The sequence below is a fragment of the Arvicanthis niloticus genome, chromosome 14, assembly GCF_011762505.2.
Source record: "Arvicanthis niloticus isolate mArvNil1 chromosome 14, mArvNil1.pat.X, whole genome shotgun sequence".
Lineage (NCBI taxonomy): Eukaryota > Metazoa > Chordata > Mammalia > Rodentia > Muridae > Arvicanthis > Arvicanthis niloticus.
Window position 1 is genome coordinate 41,410,513 of NC_047671.1, and position 7,920 is coordinate 41,418,432.

A 7,920-nucleotide genomic window follows, 5' to 3' on the forward strand; every position below is an offset into this window, starting at 1 on the left:
TTCCTAAGTGCCATGTTACTTTATGTTTATCATAAAAGGTCCATTAAAGTAAGATTTCCTCATTAAATTACAGCTGCATGTTACTGTTAATGTGAGTTTAGTTGTTTTCCCAGTGAGTCCCTTTAAAGAAGGATTTAATGACAAGTGGCTGTCAGTGCAGTTGGGATTGTACTGCACTATTTTGTATTCTGTGGGTGGGAATTGAGAGGTACACAGGATTTGACAGTAATGCCAAAACTGAAAATGGAAAGATCATTCAGTCTCTTATATTTATAAATCATAAAATTTCTCTGTAATCAATCTTTGGTGCGAGTTCTGTTGATACAAGATAATTGAGTTAGTGTATTGTGTATCTGTTTTCTTTTGCAGAAATGAGCCTGGTTAATAAGTCTACCTTTTTTGCCTGCATAGACCATTTCTGTTTGTCTTTCTGGTAGCCAATGTTAAAAGATGTATGGTTTATACAAATGTAACTTTGTAAAGAAATTGTAGCTACATTGTTATAAAATACAAACTCTGACTTGTGTATGACCTTAACATCTAAAGTGTTTAGTGTTAGTAGAGGATGTACCCTGTACTGCATAGTGTTAGTAGAGGATGTACCCTGCACTGTGCGTGTCCATTAGCCTGACTGGTGGACACTTCAGATTTCACCAGTTTTCTTCTAGTGTCTTTGTACCTGATCTGTTTTAAGATCGCTTGCATTTACTCATTTTGTTTATTTAACTAAACAGTCTCTTATCTTTTCCTCTTTTTTTTCTAAAATAGTGGTTTAAAATATTTTATATAACTTTCCTTAATTCAGGCTTATTTGGTATTGCACAAGGACTGGAGTTGTCTAGGGAAGTATGTTAATCGGTCTTGCTTTTTCAGTGTATATTGATTTCGACCTGTCATCACTGATGATGTGAACATCAACACTCAGTTGACATATCTACCAGGCCTCTCTGTTTTTAAAGTTATTATTTTTTTCACTTCACATCTTGTTCTCTAAGTCACTAAGTCCAAACAGTTGCCAAAGGGAAGAGTTTAACTTTTACTTTCTAGAAAGGGCCATTTGCATATGTTATGTAGAATTCAAATGTAAATTCAATTCTTCTCATTTATCCTCTATATTTCCATGTAAGTTATTAGTTCTTTTTGTTGTAGCTCAAAAATGGTATTTTGTTGCATAGATTGTTCCAGATTTTGCTAAAATGAGCCAGTTTAAGATGTTCAAGGCTGGAATTCTCAATGATAATATACAAACTTAATCCTGGATTCAGGCCCTCCCTGTCCCCTATAATATTAGGATCTTGTGGTGTGGAGACATTCGTAATGAAACCAAGCCATATACTATGAACCAGATAGGCAGGCAATTTCACTAGGGCTTTACCTTTTTTACAGGAAGGGGCAAATGTTGATCAAGAGGTGATTGGGCCAATCCTTTTGTTCAAGCTTTCATTGGGAATGAGGGGTGGGGACTAATACTCAGTAAATTTTCATTATCCATGGGCAGCTTGAAAGGATGTTTTCCTTCCTCTGTAAGTGTTCTGGTCTTTCAGTTTGCAGACTAAAACATGGCTGACTTAACCTAGGAACCATGTATTACCCGTACAGCTGGATCATTATTGTGTTCCTAAATGTCTTAGTCAGGGTTTGCCTGGATCTTGTGATAGCCTTAAGGGACTTTAGGTACTTGAGCTGCTGAGAAAATACTAAGGTTAGGTGAAAGCGTGCCAACTCCAATTGGCCAAGTTAACCCTGAGTGTGTGATCAATATAGAGCCAAGTAGATCTAACCCAGGTAAGCCTGCAGAGGCCAGACACCATAGGAAGACAGATGGGGCTGATGGGGCTTTTTGTCTCATTTTAGTAATCCATCAGCATCTTTACGTTTGAGTAAACTCAGTTTTTGTAGCACAAGTGGCCTTTAATTTTTTTTTTTTTTTTTTTTTTTTTTTTTTTTTTTTTTTTGCAAAGTAATGTAGGTAACTATTGTCATAACTCAAATGTCAGGTATGATCTACTACAAAGATATTAGAAAGCCAGCCGGGCAGTGGTGGTGCACACCTTTAACCCCAGCACTTAGGAGGCAGAGGCAGGCAGATTTCTGAGTTCGAGGCCAGCCTGGTCTACAGAGTGAGTTCCAGGACAGCCAGGGCTACACAGAGAAACCCTGTCTCGAAAAACCAAGGGGGAAAAAAAAGATACTAGAAAGCTTACTAAGTATCTAATGTCTTACTAAGCTGTACAGCCTCTAAAACTGAAGACTTTGAAGTCAAGGGCAGTGATTTGCTCTAGCAGACCTGACTTTGGTATGTTTGGGCCATTTTATGGGATGAAATTTTTCCTCTACTACAGTCTCTTTCCATTTATCTTTGTTTACCCTATAATTTTGAGGAATTTGGCATCTTCCTGAAGTCATTTTCATAACCATTGTAAATGTACCTGTTTTGCCTGGTTTACCCTGGTACTCATACAAAACTGTTGAAGGGTCCAAGGATGAGGACACAAGGGCACCATGTTTTAATGAAGAACAGATTAAGGGACCAGAGTTTATCTGCTTTTTGTGATCACTCTTTAAAACTGCTTTTGTGACTACTACCAATCCCTTAGGGTCATATTGGATTTTGTCTGTGTCAGCTCTGGAATCAGTCATTGCTCCAGAGCATCACGTCCCTCTCACGGGAGAGCAGACCTGTATGCTGATGTGATTGGTGCCAGTGGGACATCATTGCTTCTTGACCTCAGCCAGCCAGTCTAGGAAAGCTAGGAGTCCCAGCATAACTGTACCTCAGAAATGTCTGTTTTAGGTTTGCTTTGTACAGTTTAATACAATTTAGTACAAATTAGTATAATTTAAATAGAGTCTGTTAATGTAATTTAGGTTGACCTGAAATTCTTATCCCTCCCGCTCAGCCCCATTGCCAGTATTGTAAGCAGGTCACAGTGTCCAACTCTGCCTATGTATTGATAAGCCTGACTTTAATTTATACTAGTATATCTAATTCCTAGCTCCTTCGGATTCATTCTGATTCCCACTCCACTGTCTTCCCAGAGAAAAGCTAAACTCATACTGTTTACAGGGAAGTTATGATTGGTTTGTTGTGTGTGTGCTTGCACATGTGCCTCCATGTGCATATGGAGGTCAGAATACCTTAGGAGTCAGTTCTCTCATTCCTTCAAGTGGGTCTCAAGCATCAAGCTTGGCTGCAAGTACCTTTACTCACTGAGCCATTTTGCCGGCTCCATTAATGACTTCTTAAATAGGCACTGTAGAACCCAAAGTGAGTAACTCAAGTGATGTAAGATTCCTCGTCACAACAGCCACGGAATATGTGAAAGACGGTTGAAGTGGAATCCTGTCGCTCCTTACAAATTGTTCTCTTCTTTTTCTGGTCTCCTGTTTCCCAGACTCTCCTCTACTTTCTGTGAGTAGTACATACCTAGTCTTCATTAGCTCAGTTGTCTTTATTTTCCAGACATCATCATTATGCTTAAATCTGTGCTTTGTGTTTTATTTTGCAACTTGCATTTTATCTTATAAGACCTGTAGTCCAGCAATTAAGAGATGAGGGCAGGAGGATCAGAGTTGCAGCTCATCCTCCATCATACCGCAAGTTCAAGGCCAGCCTGAACTACAGGAAACCTTGTTTCAAAACAACAAAAATCATACAACTGTCTTTTGAATATGTGTGTAAGTTTGCAAATGACTTTAAAAATGAACTCATTAAAACTAGTGTATTTTGTGTATTTCTGAACTGTGTTCACTATTTTTTGTTGTTGTTTTTTTGTTTGTTTTTTGTTTTTTGTTTTTTTGTTGTTGTTGTTGTTTTTGTTTTTCGAGACAGGGTTTCTCTGTATAGTCCTGGCCGTCCTGGAACTCACTCTGTAGACCAGGCTGGCCTCGAACTCAGAAATCCACCTGTCTCTGCCTCCCAAGTGCTGGGAACTGTGTTCACTATTAACAGTTGAAAATTACTCAGATCTGTTTGTTCTTTGCAGTTAGGGATTTCAAAGAATTTATTATTAAGATATGGAATTTACAAATTAAGAGGAGGAAGACATCAAAAACAAATCTTTAAGGCTTTAAAGTTTTGTTAATCTTTTAAACTATCTGGAAGTAATTAACACTTAATCCTTGAAGTTTGCCCAGGAAGAAACAGCTCTTTAGTCTCTGCCTATGAAAGAGATTTTAGCTTCAAGAAAAATGCTTTTCCTTTTGTAAAAATTAATTTCAGACTATTATTCTGTAATTTCTATAGAGTCTGTTCTCAATATTGTCACACATTGTATTACTTCTCTTGTCGCTGTGGCCAAATACACAACAAGAAGCAGTTTGCAGGAAGGATGTATTTTGGCTCTTGGTTTGAGGGTACAGTCTGCTGTGGGCATGTATAGAGACAGGCTGCTTGCTCGAATTAGAGCAGGAAGCTGAGAACAGGGACTTTGGCACTCATCGAATTTGCCCTTTTCCTCCAGTGTTCAGTTGCAGCCTTTGAATTGATCATTCTTCTGAACAGACACTTCCAGAGGTGTGTATGGTAGCCCAAGACCACCATACTCAAAGGTGGTGTGAAGGCCTTTGTCAGATAGTACATTTACTACATTACAGCTTTGTTAAGCCAGTGCATTGGGGAAGGTATTAAGGAGATTGAGACCAATGCCTAGGACCATTGAAAGCAGCCCTGTGCATTATTTTTGCTTCGTTTTTAGTCTGATCTGACAGTCTTTCAATAATTGTATCTTACCATTTCAGACAACTTTTGTTTATAATTACTGCCACTATTGTCTTACCTGCCTTTACTTGGCTTTCTTTTCCTCTTCCCTACCTTTAAGGAAATTGCTTTCTGTGGATGTTTCCCCTCCTCCACTTGCTTAGACCTTACATATTCTACTTCTTAGGTTTTTTTATCTGGCTACCTTTATATTTTTAGCATGAGTACTGGGTGGAATCATGTTTGGGACCCCAAAGATTTGCCCACCCAGAACTTGAGAGCATGAATGTGTTTGGAGCAAGGCTCTTTGCAGGAAAATTAAAGATCCCAAGATGGGGTCATTGGGATTAGGGTAATCCTAAATGTAGCAACATGTTCTACAGAAGAGACAGGAGAGAAGGACACATGAAGGCAGTGACAGCTTCCAGCCAAGGGACTCTGAGGTCTGGTGGCAGCTGCCATAAGCCAAAAGAGGGGGAGTGGTTTCTTCAAAGCCTCTGGGAGAGAACAACTGGCTACAACTGAGTTATCCTATTTTTGACCTCCATGACTGAGATAGTTTCTAGAGTTTTAGGCTCTGAGAATGCTTAGGATTCTTAGGGAACATGGAGTAAGTAATGGGTCTGTTGTTTTAAGTACATGATTCAGTAAATGTCTCTGATCTCAGGTTTTCATAAAAAAAAAATTCAGTGTTTGAAACTGAGACCAACAAAATATGGGCTTCACTCATGTTGAGAAATGTATTAAGTTTACTACCATACATACACAAGAATTCTAAAAGCTAACACCATGTTATAATCCAAGTGGGAATACCCAAATAGGATTTGTCATAAACAAGAACACAACATAAAAATGATAGTGGTCAGATTCTGGTACGTGTGTGTGTGTGTGTGTGTGTGTGTGTGTGTGTGTGTGTGTGTGTGTATTCTGTATACATATAGGAGTAACACCTTCTGAAGCCACTATTTCACATAGATCTAATAGTAAAGTGTACTATTGGATAGAGCCAACAGCATTACAGACTGCATTTCCTGGGCTTCTCATGTTGTTGAGATTATACATTCATAATGGTAAAACTACTTTTAGTCATAGAGAATGGAGTCCATTGAGTGACAGGTGTCTAGAAAATTTAGATCCATCAGATGGGAGCACACTTTAAATAATTATGACCGTATCTGTTTTGCTTGCTGGTTGCCTAGTAACCCACAGGGACAGGACGTGACGGAGTTGCAGTCATGGAGAAGGTATGGTCAATTACTCTGATTATCAAATAGCTGAAAAATAGTCTGGCCCTGGTTGGTTTAAGAAACTCATCTGTTCAAAAATAGCTCACAGTTCATAAGGTCATTCATTGAATGCTTTCAACCGGTCCTTAACAATATACAATAGAGCATGAAAGGGTTAAATGTTAATTTTGGATAGATTCAAGTTCTCTTGGAGAGCTTCTAAAGGATGTCTTTTCTAGAAGCTCAAACTTCTGTGTAACTTTAACTGTTTGTTTAATTAGAACCAACCAACAAACAATGTCAAAGAAGGTGACAAGCTGAAAACACCACCAAAATTTTAAGGTCAGGAATGGATAAAGTATCAGAAAACAAATATGACACCATTGCTTCCTTGTCTCCTAGTGTATAACCTTGAAGTCTGAATTCCATATTGATGAGACTAAGAGTTTTATGAGGTATAAATAACATAGCTAAGCAGAGTACCTGCACACAATGTCGTAAGTGCAATGGCTGGTAGAAAAATAGAGCACTAAAATATTTTAGATGCTAGAACTCTTAACTTTTACATGGGTCTTAGATTTACAATGAGCTCATTTTATACTTGGAAAAACATAATTTTTTAAATATAATTTAGAATATCAAACTGAAGAATGCAGCTGGTATTTGAAACAAGTAATTGATATGCTTTCTTTGAAAGATGAACTAGGGAGGTGGTAGGAGGAAATAGCTTAGAATTAGAAAAGCGTCATTCTTAATTTTTGAATCATGACAGTCAAGGCCATGAGATGACATCAAGATTCTGCAGTATCTGTTAAAAATGACTCTCAACAACCAGGAATAAGAAATGAGTTAACGTTTTCAAAGGCTGTCGTTTGAAGGATCTTAATTGTGTTCTCTTTTATAAGTAGAGAACCGATTTCAAATTCTGCATCTAAGGGAAAATTGGCCACATATTCAGTGTTATGAGCAGATTCTTAATGCCCAAAGGGAATTGTGTTGTCTTCTATTGCTTGTGGAAAGGGTGTTGCTAAGAAACAGGATTTCTGATCCATTCTGAGGAAAGCAGCTTGTCATTTATCAGAGCACAGACAATGAAATGCAGCAGAGGCAAAGTGTTTTCAGAAACTAAGGTTGTTAGTGGCCAGGGCGTCTCTTGTTGGTCGGGCATAGCTTATCCGATTGTGAGCCTGCACGTTGGCTCTAGAAACACATACAGCATGCAAACCATGCAAACGTTAGTGTTTGGGAGCCCCAAAGAACCGAGCTATAGAGTTTGAAGGCTGGAAGGAAATGCACAGGCTGTGTTTCCATAGGAGCAATGTATCAGCCATGTCCTGAGGACTGTCCACCATAGCCTGTGTGTGATATCCCCTTTCACATTCAGCAAATGAGATTGTCAAAAATTTAACCAAAGTTACAAGGCTAGAGGTACCTGTCCTCATAATTTCAAGCCTGTATTTCCTGAGCCCAGATGTAGAGTCCTGAACGCTTCATTACAAGGCATCTAGCTCCATTGTTAGAAGCCAGAGGGGCCAAGTCAGACCACTGCAGAGAGATGAGACAGACTCTGAAACATGCAGACACAGGCCTAGAGTACCTCTGTTTCTGGTTTCTTATTTCTAAAGAACAGGAGTTCCTTCATTTTTGTTTTTACACTTAAAGGTACTATATCTTCAGTTGAATAGGCAGATTTGCCAGAGATACAGAAGGAACTGAACGTTTGCAGTCTGGCACCATGGTGGGGGCTGCCTACAGAGAGCTGGGATCTCCAGAGCTCCTACTTCACTGCTGTTCTATCCCCTTGCTTTCTGCCTTTCATGCTTACCTTTTCAAGACTTACATCAGCTTTCTCCATTATGATAGTTTGTGTTTGCGGCTGGAGAAGTGTCTCAGAGGTTAACACCGGCTGCTCTTCCAGAGGACCTGGGTTCAATTTCCAGCACCCACATGGCAGCTCATAACTGTAACTACTGTTCTAGGTGATCCAACTCCCTC